General features: G+C 32.5%; 3 non-coding genes across 3 annotated transcripts; all 3 read right to left on the bottom strand.

Annotated features, from left to right (window-relative positions):
• Nucleotides 1-11829: 11829 nt before the first annotated feature.
• Nucleotides 11830-11926, bottom strand: Trnay-gua (transfer RNA tyrosine (anticodon GUA)). The gene is made up of 2 exons: nucleotides 11890-11926; nucleotides 11830-11865 (listed from the first exon to the last, which is right to left on the bottom strand). It is a non-coding gene; the product is annotated as a tRNA-Tyr (tRNA).
• Nucleotides 11927-12431: 505 nt separating this feature from the next.
• Nucleotides 12432-12529, bottom strand: Trnay-gua (transfer RNA tyrosine (anticodon GUA)). Its single transcript has 2 exons — nucleotides 12493-12529; nucleotides 12432-12467 (listed from the first exon to the last, which is right to left on the bottom strand). It is a non-coding gene; the product is annotated as a tRNA-Tyr (tRNA).
• A 185-nt stretch (nucleotides 12530-12714) lies between these two features.
• On the bottom strand, nucleotides 12715-12812 carry Trnay-gua (transfer RNA tyrosine (anticodon GUA)). The gene is made up of 2 exons: nucleotides 12776-12812; nucleotides 12715-12750 (listed from the first exon to the last, which is right to left on the bottom strand). It is a non-coding gene; the product is annotated as a tRNA-Tyr (tRNA).
• Between the last annotated feature and the right edge of the window lie 2919 nt (nucleotides 12813-15731).

Here is a 15731-nt window from a genome sequence, read left to right as displayed (position 1 = left end):
TTGGCATATACCGATCAGTAATTAGCCCTCATATAATGCTATCCCCAAATATTCACTATTTCCTACACTATGTAATCAATATTGGTCCCCCTTTAGGCATAGCCTCATATAACTTTGTAATCTAAATTACAGTAGTTTGAGGATTTTATTCTCTACCATGCTTTATCAGTATCAGTCTACTTTTTGGATCTTACAGATTTTAAGAAAAATCCCCATTAAAAATTGCTGAAGTTTGTATTTGGTGTACATAATGGTTTACATAAATCGGTTTGTAGAATTATCGGTATATGCCCACTTTTTGGTATGTTCCCAATATTTTCATTGCATGTATCTGTCAGTATAACTATGGTGGAGGGTATCCAAAGTTCGGCCCGGCCGAACTTAACGCTTTTTCACTTGTAATATTTGCGATGAATTTCCAATGATATTTGAACAACAATATAATTAAATATTACTTAATTAAATTTTTCTCAGTTAAATTTCTGAAACTACAACTAACCCGCAAACTTCGTCAGACGTATAATAAAACATACATTTCAAATTGAAATTAGGTGGCAAACTCTCATTGGTGTCATCGGTGTTACTTTGAATGGGCAATACTCGTCGAAAAGTCGGATATTAGAATGTAATTTTACAAATCTCCTGAAAGATTTATAATAGTTATTCCCTTATTTAACACGAATAGTGCTGTAATTATTTTTTTCGAATTGTGGGACGAAACTTCCAGCATCTCTAAATTGTGGGCCCCTGAATTTCAATATTTGATTTGTATCATTTTTTCTTATCAGGAGAATCGACAGGTCACGGCTGTGACCGTATGTTCACACTAGCACTGCTCGGGTACATGTTTATACCCTTCACCACTCTGTGGTACAGGGTATTATGTCTTTGTGCATAAGTTTGTAACAGGCAAAAGGAACAGAATATGCATAGAATCACTTTCTGAGTCGATTTATGCATGCCCGTCCATCCGTCCGCCTGTCTGTCGATGTTAAATTGTAAACAAAGTACAAGTCACTTTTATAATCCGAATTGGATGAAATTTGGCATAAGCCACTTATTTGGCTCAAGGACGAACCCTATTGAAATTGGGAAAAATCGATTCAGATTTAGATATAGCACCCATATATATTTTCGTCCGATTTAATGTAAACGGTCCCTATATATTTTTCGATTGGTACGAATTTTGGCCCAGCGTAATGTATTAGGTCTAGAATGATGTGTGTCAAGTTTCCTGAAAATCGGTTCAGATTTGAATATAGCTCCCATATATATTTTCGTCCGATTTAAGGTAAATGGTGTACCAAAGTCCCTATATATTTTTCGATTTGTACGAAATTTGGCACAGCGTAATGAATTAGGTCTATAATAATGTGTGTTAAATTTTGTGAAAATCGGTTCATATTTAGATATAGCTCCCATATATATTTTCGTCTGATTTTAGGTAAATAGTGCACCAAAGTCCCTTTATATGCTTCGATTTGCATAAAATTTGGCTTAGCGTACTAAATTGAATCCAGAATGATGAATCGGTGGATATTTCGATATAGCGCCCATATATATTTTCGTCCGATTTTATGTAAATGATGCACCAACGTCCCGATATATCCTTCGTTTTGCACGAAATTTGGCACAGCGTACTGAATTAAGTCTAAAACGATGTGTATTAAATTTCGTGAAAATCGGTTGAGATTTAGATATAGCTCCCACATATAGATTATATTTTTAGCAACGCGGCGTACAGAATAGAGTGTATCAATTTTGCTACAAATCGTTTTCTATAAATTTCCCCATGTTACGCAGACGGCTCTAAATCTGCTCGAATTAAATTAAAGTTAGGATAGGTTGGAGAAAGAGGAAACATAAACATGCAATTGTTAGGATGCGTACAATGTACAATATACCCAAAGTGGTGAAGGATATCATATAGTCGGCCCAGTCCGTTTTTAGATGATTTATTGATCGTATTATGATTGTGACCATATGATCGCGCTAGCAAAGCTCGGGTTAATATCGTCTGCAAACCATTTAAGTAATTTTGTTCGGTTACAGCTGATTGTATTGTGATATTTTGTAAGTTCTCATAGATATAGTCTTGACATATTCACAGAGTATCTTTGTACATTTCATATTTTAAATTTACATTTCATTACTTACAAATTTATGATATAATATTACACGTACCTAAAATGAAATAAACAAAAAAAATCAAATATAAATATGTACAACTTAGGAAAAATATTTTAATTTAGAAAAAAAACACACACATACTAGTGGGAAAAAAACTAATGCAAATATCGACAGAACATACATTTCATTTAAATATATATATATATATATATTACATTGAAAAATACCTAGAATACATTGACATTGATGAACATAGAAAAAATTTGTTTCAAAACCATATATGGAGTGATATCAATATGCCTTTCCTTTCACACATTGAAATTTTCCATTCAGATTCAATGAATAAATTTTTCGGGAATAACTGAATAATAGTCAGAAAATTAAAAAAAAAAATATATATATATATTAAAATTATAAGTTGGAATGAATTCACTAAATTACATTTTGCTAATGAGTACAATATCCTGTAGATAGAACATACATACCATCTTTGGAGGACTATTGAAAGGGAGTCGGGTGAAATTAAATGAAACAATAAAATAACCATTCTGATATCTCTCGAAATTCAATACGCGTTATTGTAGCTCCCAATCGGAAAAATATTCTTTCTTGGTACACCATTTACATAAAATCGGATGGTAATATATATGGAAGCTATATCTACACCAAAACCGATTTCAACAAATTTCAATCCAATACCATCTGCACTATTTCGTGAAAAGCGAACAAACAGATGTTCCTTGGTGCACCATTTGCATGAAATTGGACGAAATTTTATGTGGGAGCAGTATCTAAATTCAACCGGTTTCGGACACATATATGGGGAGTTTGGTGAACCATTTAAATAAAATCGGACGAAACCATATATGGGAGCTATATCTAAATCTCAGCCGATTCCAAAAAAACTTCATATACATCAATCAGGACCTAATTCAATACTCTGTGCAAAATTTTGTCTTCACATACATCAATCAGTACATAATTCAGTACTCGGACAAAACTATATATGGGAGCTATATCTAAATCTGAACCGATTCCTACAAAACTTCGATCTGTGAAAAATTTTATTTCAATCGGACAAATAGTGCTCCAAATTACATAAAATAGACTTAAACTATATATGGGAGCGACATTTAAATCTGAACCGATTTTCTCCAATTTCAATAGGGTTCTTCCTTGGGCCAAATAAGTGACCTATGCCAAATTGCATCCAAATCGGATAATAAATGCGACCTGTGCATTGCTCACAAAAATACATGCACGGACTGGCATGAATAAATCGACTCAGAAAGTGATTCTATGCATATTCTCAAAAGGAACAATGGGTCTATCTCGATTCCTTTTGTCTGTTACAAACATATGCACAAAGACATAATACCCTGTACATAATATCTACAGATATCACAAGAAGCATTGCTTAACAAGCTCCTTGAAAAAATCCAAAAATATTTAAACGGGGCCGACCATACGATATCCTACACAACTACCACGGAACTCTAACTTTGTGCGGATGTTTATTCCGAGCGTGGGCAATATCTCATAATATTTGCACCCTCTTGCCCGATTAGAAGGGATATTCTGTACATAATATCAGTAATATTCCGAAAATGTGTCAATGTAAGGAATAGGTGCTGTTGAACCTATTCCTTACATTGACACATTTTCCGAATATTACTGATATTCTGTACATACTTTCTAATTATTTACCCAGATTCCCTTCACCATGAGTAGTGTTGTGACGTTCGACTTATAATTGTGGCCTATCGACTCGGCAAAACACAAACAAATAAAACTTTCGGTCCATTTCATCCAAAAATTATTATCTGATTTTCGCCGAATATTATAGGCGGTGTCTCTGACCCTATCTGCAACTTCTTGGAAAATTTCCAAGCGATCAGCGCTATATTTTCTCTCTCTAGTATGGTAATGGGCTACTAAATAATATATGAATACGTAAGCACCTGTAAATATATAAGTGTAACTCCCACATCCGAGTACATACCTCAATATAATTGGCATCAATGTAAAGGCTCAACCTATCGGGTCTATGTCCTCGAGTGGTAAATATATACGCCATAGAATACAAATTTTGTCATTTTTCACACAAAAGTCAGGGTTCATTTGACTCGCTAAATATTGACCGATCTTTATCAAAGCGGACATGCTTATTCTTTGGCCCGATCCCATTCTCCATATAAATCCATAATTGCAGCCTCTGAAGCAAGCTGAAAAACCGACAAAATTAAGTACTTGGTCCATTTCATCCCCTAAATGTTAACTGATCTTTACCAAAAACAATAAGGGTCTTCATTGGCCAGAACCCATCCTACATGAATTTCCCAGCCTACATAAATTTCGTGAAGATTGGTCCATAACTGTGGCCTGTATCGTGTTTACAAATAATAATGGATAGACGGACGGACACACATGTCTAGATCGACTCATCTAGTCGAGGTATGACGATCCGTATACTTACAGGTGGGTCTAGGACCAATATTTCGCGGCGTTACACACTCTTGGGGCTGCACAAAGCTATAATACCCCGACAATATAGTTGTGTAGGGTGTAAAAAGCACGCTTATAGAAGTGATGTTACATAAAAAATTGTCTGAAAAAAGAAGATCTAAATGTGGACCGATTCAAATATGGCTACCACATATTAATATAGTAGCTATATCTGAACACACGTTCTTGTGAACTCAGTTCAGTACGCTATGTAAAATGTATCAATCGGAGAAATAATGAATCTTCAAATAAAATCGAAAGAAAATATATATAGCATTTCCAGATTAAATGAAACCTTTTACAAATTAAATGAACCCTTTTCCAAATTAAATGAAACCTTTTCCAAATTAAATGAAACCTTTTCCACTTGAAATGAAACCTTTTACAAATAGAATGAAACCTTTTCCAATTGAAATGAAACCTTTTACAAATTAAATGAAACCTTTATTCTTAACTAAGGAAATATAATATTTGCAGTAATTTTAAACCAATATTTGAAAATTAAATGAAAAAATATTAACAAATATAGTTGTATGGCTATGTAATTAACATAAATATTCTTTAATTCGGTGTGATTTCATTTAATATCTTTACTACATAAAACTAAATAAATAGTAATACAAACTGGGGTATTTCTTGGCATTTTAATAAATAAATATTTAAGAACAAGAATTGAATACCCGGTCCTAAATGCGAAATACATATTTGACTTAATAAATTGTTGATGATAAGGTAACTGCTTATCTTAATGAAGGGGTTCCCGACTTGCAGCTTGTGGGATTTTCAAAACCATGTCCATAACGTAGTTAGAACAATCTTGCCGAGTAAGCTTTTGAATACTTCGCTCGATTACATCAACAATGTTATGTTCCATTGAAACGTCACACAGCTCAGCTCTTGCACATAATTTTATTTTTGAAAATGCATTTTCGATTGGATTTAGCATTGGAGAATAAGGCGGTAAGAATTTAAGGTTGCATCTTGCGTGAAAATAAATTCAAATTTGAAAAGCGAAGAGACCCACCAGTATGTGTGGTTGTGTCCAGTATGACAGTTTTGTTATACAATATAACAGAGTGTAAGTGACTGTAAATTTGAATTTAGAACAAATAAATTCAATGACCTTTATAAAGAGGAAACAATTATTTGGCAAAATATTAACTAATTTAAATGTGACTGTAAATTCGAATTTATAACAAATTAATTTAATAAACTATATAAAGAGAAAACATTTATTTGTTAAAATTTAAACTAATTTAAACATTTACTTCACAGGTAAATTCTTGGTGGTGGAGTTATTGTCGCAAGAACACTATTTTTAATCCATGTGCACGCATCATCATTGGGCTTCTTTATAATATATTAATTTGTAATTTTATATAATGTTTGCTATGTTTTTATGTAATTTTGTATAATTTTATTTAAAATATTATTTTTATTTTACTGTAATGTAAATATGTTTTGTGTTGTTAATGCGTTTTATTACTTGTATGTTTTCTATTTTTTTTTTAAATATGTGGAAATTATTTATGTTTTTATATAAGTACAAAAATGTGTATGTATATTTATATATTGCTTGTATGTTTATGTATTATAGTGACTTTCATTGTCTATGTTACGCTTTCATTGCATATCACTATTTAAACTTTAGTAATTTAGAATATAAGAAAAGCCTATGTAAAATTCGTTTCGGTCCACTGTGCAAAAATTCGACCTAATGCACCCCTAGACTATGTATATTGGATAGGCCTTGGAAAGAGCTTCTAGACCCAGTTTTTATTTTGTTTCCAAATATGTTAGAATTTTAGTTATTTCCAATATAAGAAAACCCCTATGAAATTCGTTTCAGCCCACTGTGCGAAAATTCGACCTAATGCACCCCTAGACTATGTACCATTGGATAGGCCATGGAAAGAGCTTCTAGACCCAGTTTTTATTTTGTTTCCAAATATGTTAGAATTTTAGTTATTTCCAATATAAGAAAACCCCTATGAAATTCGTTTTCTTATATTGGAAATAACTAAAATTCTAACATATTTGGAAACAAAATAAAAACTGGGTCTAGAAGCTCTTTCCAAGGCCTATCCAATGATACATAGTCTAGGGGTGCATTAGGTCGAATTTTTGCACAGTGGACCGAAACGAATTTTACATAGGCTTTTCTTATATTCTAAATTACTAGAGTTTAAATAGTGATATGCAATGAAAGCGTAACATAGACAATGAAAGTCACTATAATACATAAACATACAAGCAATATATAAATATACATGCACATTTTTGTACTTATATAAAAACATAAATAATTTCCACATATTTAAAAAAAATAGAAAACATACAAGTAATAAAACGCATTAACAACACAAAACATATTTACATTACAGTAAAATAAAAACAATATTTTAAATAAAATTATACAAAATTACATAAAAACATAGCAAACATTATATAAAATTACAAATTAATATATTATAAAGAAGCCCAATGATGATGCGTGCACATGGATTAAAAATAGTGTTCTTGCGACAATAACTCCACCACCAAGAATTTACCTGTGAAGTAAATGTTTAAATTAGTTTAAATTTTAACAAATAAATGTTTTCTCTTTATATAGTTTATTAAATTAATTTGTTATAAATTCGAATTTACAGTCACATTTAAATTAGTTAATATTTTGCCAAATAATTGTTTCCTCTTTATAAAGGTCATTGAATTTATTTGTTCTAAATTCAAATTTACAGTCACTTACACTCTGTTATATTGTATAACAAAACTGTCATACTGGACACAACCACACATACTGGTGGGTGTCTTCGCTTTTCAAATTTGAATTTATTTTCACGCACATACTCATCAATGAATATTAATTTTTCTTCTTGTTGGGGTATCCATTTTGTAAAGTCTTGAGCATATTTTTGTCTCAAGCCTAATGTTCTGGAGTCATTCTTTCGTTCTATTTCAATAGATACCATCTTAAACGTAATTTTTAATTTCCGTAATCCATATTCTATGCAGCTTGTGGAAATATTTATATCAATTTCTCTCAAAAGTTTAGTTTTTATGGCTTTGAGGGTAATTCCAGGTTGACTTTCTATATAGAACTCGATCAGACTTAAAACTTGTGGTGTCAACAACTTAATTCTATTTCCTCCACGCTTATTTTCCTTCAATGTTCCAAAATTTTGTTTGTAATTACTTCACATTGTCGAGAGTTTACTGTTGTCGAGAGTTTATTGTTGATGTAGTCGAGCGAAGTATTCAAAAGCTTACTCGGCAAGATTGTTCTAACTACGTTATGGACATGGTTTTGAAAATCCCTCAAGCTGCAAGTCGGGAACCCCTTCATTAATATAAGCAGTTACCTTATCATCAACAATTAATTAAATCGAATATGTATTTCGCATTTAGGACCGGGTATTCAATTATTGTTCTAAAATATTTATTTATTAAAATGTCAAGAAATACCCCAGTATGTACTACTATTTATTTAGTTTTATGTAGTAAAGATATTAAATGAAATCACACCGAATTAAAGAATATTTATGTTAATTACATAGCCATACAACTATATTTGTTAATATTCTTTGATTTAATTTTCAAATATTGGTTTAAAATTACTGCAAATATTATGTCCTTAGATAAGAATAAAGGTTTCATTTAATTTGGAAAAAGTTTCATTCTATTTGTAAAAGGTTTCATTTCAATTGGAAAAGGTTTCATTTAATTTGGAAAAGGTTTCATTTAATTTGGAAAAGGGTTCATTTAATTTGTAAAAGGTTTCATTTAATCTGGAAATGCTATATATGACCTATATTTAAATCTGAGCCGATTATCACCAATTGCAATTGGGTTCATTATTGGGCCAAAAAGTTTTTTTTTACCATTTACAATTTTGTAGTGTAATTTTTATCGGTTTGCTGTATAAACATGTGTCACGCCTACAAAGCATAAACCAAAACCCATTTAACAGATTTTCCTGTTAGGTTTAAACATTTCGTTGTTGTAATGTTTGCACGCCACAGTTCGTTCAAGTGAAATAGGTCAATTTGTATTCGAATGTAAAGCGCTTCATCAAAGCAATGCAAATCCTTGCTAATTTCCTAACAAACATCAAAATGCAACGAAAACCTACCGTCGCACATTCCAATTTGTAAACAAATAGAGCAGCATCTTAGAAAGGGTAATGGCATTGACTTTGTATAACACATCTTTTAAAATGTTTGATTTCAAATTTGCAAGGAGTGGGAAATAAGGATTTAAGAAAAATATTTAAAAACATGCTTTATTTTTATAACTGTGAGCCTTTTCTAGATTATGTTTACACTTTTAACATATACCTGATTGTTAGAATAAGGGCCAGCACTAAAATATTAGCATAAGTGATTGCCAGAATTTGCAGATTTTGCGAATTTGAGTTTGAGATAGGCGAAGAATAAATAAAATTGCATTAACCCTTTTTTTAAGATTGCAACATTCGATAAACCAATATTAAAAGTTGTTACTATTACAAAAAAACAAATAGATAGGCTAGCATTAAAAGATTAGCAGAAGACATTGCCAGATAGATGTATATTTGTGATAGGCGAAGAGTAAATAAGATTAGATTAACCTTTTTAATGATTGCACTATTCGAAGAATCAAATTTAAATGTTTTTACTGTTTCAAAAAACTTCGCAGACAAATAGAGATGCAGATGAAAAAAAAAAAAAACATTTAACTAAACATCTATCAAACCACCAACCACCCACAAATTGAACTCTCCTCCATCCGGGCAATCACAGTAAATTAACAAGTTACTCAAATGGAAAATCAGTAAATTGAGTTTACATAGCCACTTTTCTGACTGAAAATGTTGTTGAACATCTGAGTGTTTTTGTTGCAACAGTATTCTCAATTGGTTAACGAATTGGTTGGTTGTTTTATAGTAATATCGAACAAAAATCATCAGACCTCTCAAATGGTGTTGTAATGTAAATATTTGTTGGAAATTTTGAAATATTCAATATTCAGAGTGATTGGATTACTAAAATGTACTTTTTTACAACTTTACAATGTTTCTCATAGTAAATGCCAGGTTGTCTATCAACAGTACTTAATCTTCAGTTAGTATATGAAGACATTGTGGCCTTCATTATGTCTATAAATCATTCCCAGTATTGAGTACGATGTGCTCCAAAAAACAGTCATTGTCTTTCACGTAAAATATAAAAACCCTTGGGTTTAGAAAGGTTTCTTCATAATGGTTCTTGGGTTGAGAAATGGTTCATTTCATCGTAGAATTTATTCCATGTTTATCCTCTAAATTGCCAAAATGCATTATATCCCGAAGAAATTACTCTTTGATGCGTTTTTAGATCCGAAGGTGTGTTTACACCTTACTTCTTCGAAAACGACGACGGAACGATCGTCACCGTCGGTTATGCAGATCAATTTTTAACTCTTAAGCACTTAAAAACCAACATTTGTCAAGTTATGGTTCATATTCCGAAATATTTTTTTTTATTTCAAAAGAATCAATGATTGAAACAATTCGCGTTGAAGTCATTTGAACGATGAAGTGTTTCACAAGTGATGTCAAGTTTATAATAAAGGACAATTGACATGAAATTGGACTAAATTTAATGTTATATGTGTCTAAATGTGAACCCTCCACCATAGTGTGAAGGGCATATTAAGTCTGTTGTAATCACTCTACCCTCTAAACGAATTCAGATACATCGCCAACATTTTGAGTTGTATTTTGTATGCAGGCAGATCACTATTTTAACCAGCGCGATATTTAAGCGAATTAGCTGAAATTTGAGCAATGGGTTATTTTTGGCTACTAAATATCTCAACTACAAATTATAAATATCGGACCACATATTATACTAATTTACGGCCCATATAACGATACCCCCCAATTATCGGTATTTTGGGGTTCTTGAACGCGTTTTTCAACCTAATTCGGGTTCTTATAGGTGTATCGATCCACACACTTGTCCTCGGTAACATATGCCAAATTCCATTTCCTTAGAGGACGATTTTGGGTCGTTTTTTGAAATGGTACCAATAGAGCACTGTTCAAATCCCAATTGGACACCAATTTATTATTTGGTACACAATGATCATGAAGACAGTCGAAAATATATATTGGAAAAATATTTGCATCTGGACCAATTTTTACAAAACGCAATATTGTAGACTCAATTTAACAACATAATTTAACGCATATTAGGCTCTACTGACTTTAGAACGTTGTGCAAAATTTGGTCTCAATCGGACAAACATGAAGAGTTAGCGTCCGAACCAATTTCATCCAAACTTACCAGACGTTATTGCAGACCCACTTCGTTTACAATTTAACATGGACAGACGGAAGGACGGATGGAAGAGCAGACGGACGGACATGCATAAATCGTCTCAGAAAGTGATTCTATGCATATTCTCAAAAGGAACCATGGGTCTATCTTGTTTCCGTTTGCATGTTGCAAACAGTACCACAGTGTGGAAAGGGTATAAATACTATGAGCGGGGCAGTGTGGCCAGACGGGCCGCTATTCTTCTGCGGATCTTTACTCCGAAACTGCGTAATATTTCGGGATCATGTTTTCCAGGGGAAAAAATTAATAAATAAGATTATTAACATTTTACTGTACCGGACTTAAAATATATAGTTCAAAAAAATATATGTATAAACCATTTTGAGAAATAGTAACAATGTCTTAATTAATTTTTCTAGGTTAAGTATGAAATTTAAAATCATATTTATTTTTTGAATATGCAGTGTCAAGTATGTGATAATTCTGAAGATGGGACTCATTTGCTTCTTCTGGTGCTTCTCCCACAAGTTTGTTTTAAATCGGATAATTCATTCGCATGATATTATATATATATGTAAATTTTAACACTGTTTTGTGGGGGAGTTACCGAAAGGAGCGAACCGATACTCCCCAACTTCGAACTTGTACTAAGTATGGAAGAAATATTGCGATGTGCAAAGTTTGGATGTCATCGCTTACGCCCTTCGGCCAGACGCTCCACCCGGTCAGACAGGCGTACTGACATTTGTAAATTGAGCCCAAATTGTTGGAAACGGATTTGGACTAAAGAAACTTGGGGTGTAAAACCAATATTACGATGAACCACATTTTTGCCGTATCAAAGTGTAGATATTCTTATTAGTCATAAGGCTGAGGGTATAAAAATAAGGTATCCTTCGAGCCGGATTTGAACCAGCGACCTATGGATTTCTAGCACATGTTCAATTTTACTCTACAGTCCACCGCTCTACCAACTGAGCTATCGAAGGCAATGTATGCAATAATTAGTGATAACGTTTCGAACTTCGATATTTCAGATTATTTACAAATAATGCACATTGATAAGATATGATTATTCTAGGGAGCTTTGTTATTCAAATTAGAACCCTCATTTGTTTGATACTCAACAAAAGCAAAAAATAGAATAGCATTTATCGAGTCGGATTTGGACAAGCAACCTGCAGATGGACCATCGATATTACAGATTGTTCCAAAATGGAGTTGTCCTTGGAGGATTTTTCAAGTGAGCGACATATGAAATTATCGGCAAATCTGTAGATGGACCTTTGTATCCAAAAAAAAAACATCTTTCGAGCCGAATTTGAATCAGTCGAAGGTTATGAATGCAATTTTCCAGTTAAGGAAGGTTATTGAAAAAATAATTGACTGTGAGAATATACGATTTATCTACAGGATTACATTATTCGACTATAAGCTCTATTGAATCTTCAAATATAATATATGATCATTCCTTGAGTATCCAATAAAAAAGTATCCTTCGAGCCGGATTTGAACCAGCGACCTATGGATTTCTTCTGATCTTTGCATATTTATTCTACAGTCCACCGCTCTACCAACTGAGATATCGAAGGTTATGAATGCAATTGTCATGATAAGATTTTTATGCATTGTTGCCAGTTTTTATATTTTAAAATATTGGAATTTAAAATATTTTTATGTGATCTCAAGAACTAGACGATCTCCGAATTAGCATTTGATTTGCAATCAAATATCTCTGACATGTAATCATTTCTTGAATATTTAAAAAATGAAAGTATCCTTCGAGCCGGATTTGAACCAGCGACCTATGGATTTCTACTGATCTTTGCATATATCGTCTACAGTCCACCGCTCTACCAACTGAGCTATCGAAGGTGATGAGTGCATTTTTTGTGATAAGGCTCTTAGGATTTGATGCAAATTTGTATGTTTTAAAATATTAAAATATTGACCCTGGAAAATTTGCCAGTATCTAAAATAGGAACTGCTGAACTGATACCAATTCTATTGATGGTCGGCTGTGTTAAACTATACTGGTATGATCACTTATTTCAAAATAGGACTTATAGTCAATGTTTAACATATCCTACAAAAAAAAAGTTCCATTCATTTTTCGGTATAATGAAGGTCCCGCCCACATTTGTAGATCTTCGTGTCGGTAATTTGGTACTTACAATATATGTAAGTACCAATGTATGTTAATTAAGTACAATGTATGTAAGTACCAATGTATTGTAATTAAGTACCAAATCGATTTAAGATATTTTGAGTGTAAAGCTCATTGCCGAGGGTATGAGAAGTTCGGTCTGGAAGAACTTAACGACATTTTTACTTGTTTTAAAAAATACAACACTAATATCATTCAATTTAAATATTTCAATTCTCTTAAATACTAACAAATTTACCAAGAGAATTTAATTGGCGCCAAATGCTTTGGTGGTTTTATGAATCAACAACATCTATAATTCTATTATTCCTAATAGAACAATAACAACATAAATTGCCCAGAATCATTTAAACACTAAAATAATAGAACAACACAATGTGGTCCAACTATTAATTATTGATTAGATCGTTATGTATGTATGAATTATGTATGTATATGGCTTTTGTGTTTGTCGGTTTTGAGAAGCCATGGGCATTTTGTGTGGAAAATCAAATCAATTAAACGCTTATAATCTAGTATGCATTAGGAAGTGTGCATGTATGTATGAGTGTGTGGAATATTATCAAATGATAATATTATTGAATCTGGCAAGTGCCTGATATAATGAGCTCAGATAGATTAGGGTCACATACCAAATATCACATTGATGGTGGAAAATGAATTCATTAATTTAGAACCAACATGGCAAATGTACTAGTTATGGAAGTGCTCTAAGAGATATTGAGTACCAAAAAGCTATTCAAATTCAGAAGGCTTTTTAAAGGATACCTTTCAAAATTATCTATAAGTACAACATATTTTTCGGATATTTAAAGCTATCTATAAAAATTGAAATTTTCAAGGTCCTCTTAACAAATTTAAAATAAAGGTTAATATCCTCTCTAAATCGCATCAGATTTTTATATTGATTTTATTTGTTAAACAAAAACTACACCAAACACACCTTCCAATTTGGGATTGTTCCAATGGAGCACATATCCCTTTGCTACGAATGAACAGCTTCATTGATGTTGACAGTATACCTATTCGATGTTGACAGTATACCTATTCGTATATCAATCCAGAACAGTTGTTCTTTATTGGACAAAGTGTGGAAATCTGTATGTGGTCTCGGTCTACTGATTTCATTCATGGTTTTGTCTGGTCTAAACACAAACACCAAGTGAAGCAAAACACTTCCGTATTGTGACACTTCATTGACTAATCCTATTATCAGTGGCAGCGTCATCGGTATCATTATTATCAGCAGTCGATCAAAAACGTCCAAAAAAAAACTTTAGCTGCAATCTCACTACTGAAATTTCATAAATAACCAGTAAGGAAAGTAGTAAAGTCGGACTGGGCCGACTATATGATACCCTTCACCACTTTGGGGATATTCTACATATGTATCTTTACAGATGTCGTCTTTTCGAAGGAACATTGATTTCATACTTTTTAAATAGACTTTAAGCTAACTTTACGCACGCTATTTGGTATGCTTCACTGTTTAAAATGTTATATCAATCAAGCACCCATCGATTATTTGGTTTACAATCAACATGATTTTATACTAATTTCAGTACGTTTTGCCAATCGGCCTTGCTATGGGTCTTTAGTACACCATTTACTTAAAATCGGACGGAAGTATATAGGAGATATATGCAAATCTAAACCAATTTCAAGAAAACTTGACACACACAAGGTTATAGTAACTTCAGTACATTGTACAAAATTGTGTGCGGGTCGGACAATCATTGGTTCTTTAGTGCACAATTTACATTAAATCGGATGAAAATATATATTGGAGCTATATCTAAATCGGAACCGATTTTCACGAAACTTAGTACACATCATTCTGGATCCAATTCAGTACCCTCTGCTGAATTTCGTGATATCGAAAGATATAGAGGGACTTTGGTGCCCCATTTACCTTAAATCGGACGAAACTATATATGGGAGCTATATCTAAATCTGAACCGATTTTCTCAAAATTTGGCACATCATTCTGGACCTAATTCAGTACTCTGTGCCAAATTTCATCCAAATCGAAAGATACAGAGGTACTTTGGTGCCCCATTTACCTTAAATCGGACGAAAATATATATGGGAGCTATATCTAAATCTGAACCGATTTTTCCCAATTTCAATAGAGTTCGTCCTTGGGCCAAATAAGTGACTTGTGCCAAATTTCATCCAAATCGGGTTATAAATGCGACCAGTACTTTGTTTACAATTTAACATCTACAGACGGACGGACATGCATAACTCGACTCAGAAAGTGATTCTATGCATATTCTCAAAAGGAATCATGTGTCTACCTCGTTTCCTTTTGTCTGTTACAAACATATGCACAAGGACATAATACCCTGTACCACAGTGTGGTGAAGGGTATAAAAATATTTTACATTGAAAACATAAAATGTCCAAATCGATTGTTCAATTCGCTTCAAATTAAATTTACAAGTTTATAAAATATGGACCCTTTCTTGGGAAAGAACCCATGATAATAGGTTGTACAAAGTTTGGTTCAATTCAGATATTCCTGACGGTGGACAGACGTTGGGTTTTTGTTAAGTCACGTACATGAAATCGGACGAAATTATATCTAGAAGCTATATCTGAATCCTAATTAACCTACTTAACAT

This window comes from Musca vetustissima, unplaced genomic scaffold (assembly GCF_032173495.1).
Source record: "Musca vetustissima isolate MV318-11 ecotype Yass unplaced genomic scaffold, APGP_CSIRO_Mvet_v1 utg11733, whole genome shotgun sequence".
Classification (NCBI taxonomy): domain Eukaryota; kingdom Metazoa; phylum Arthropoda; class Insecta; order Diptera; family Muscidae; genus Musca; species Musca vetustissima.
This window is presented reverse-complemented; position numbering and strand designations above follow the sequence as displayed.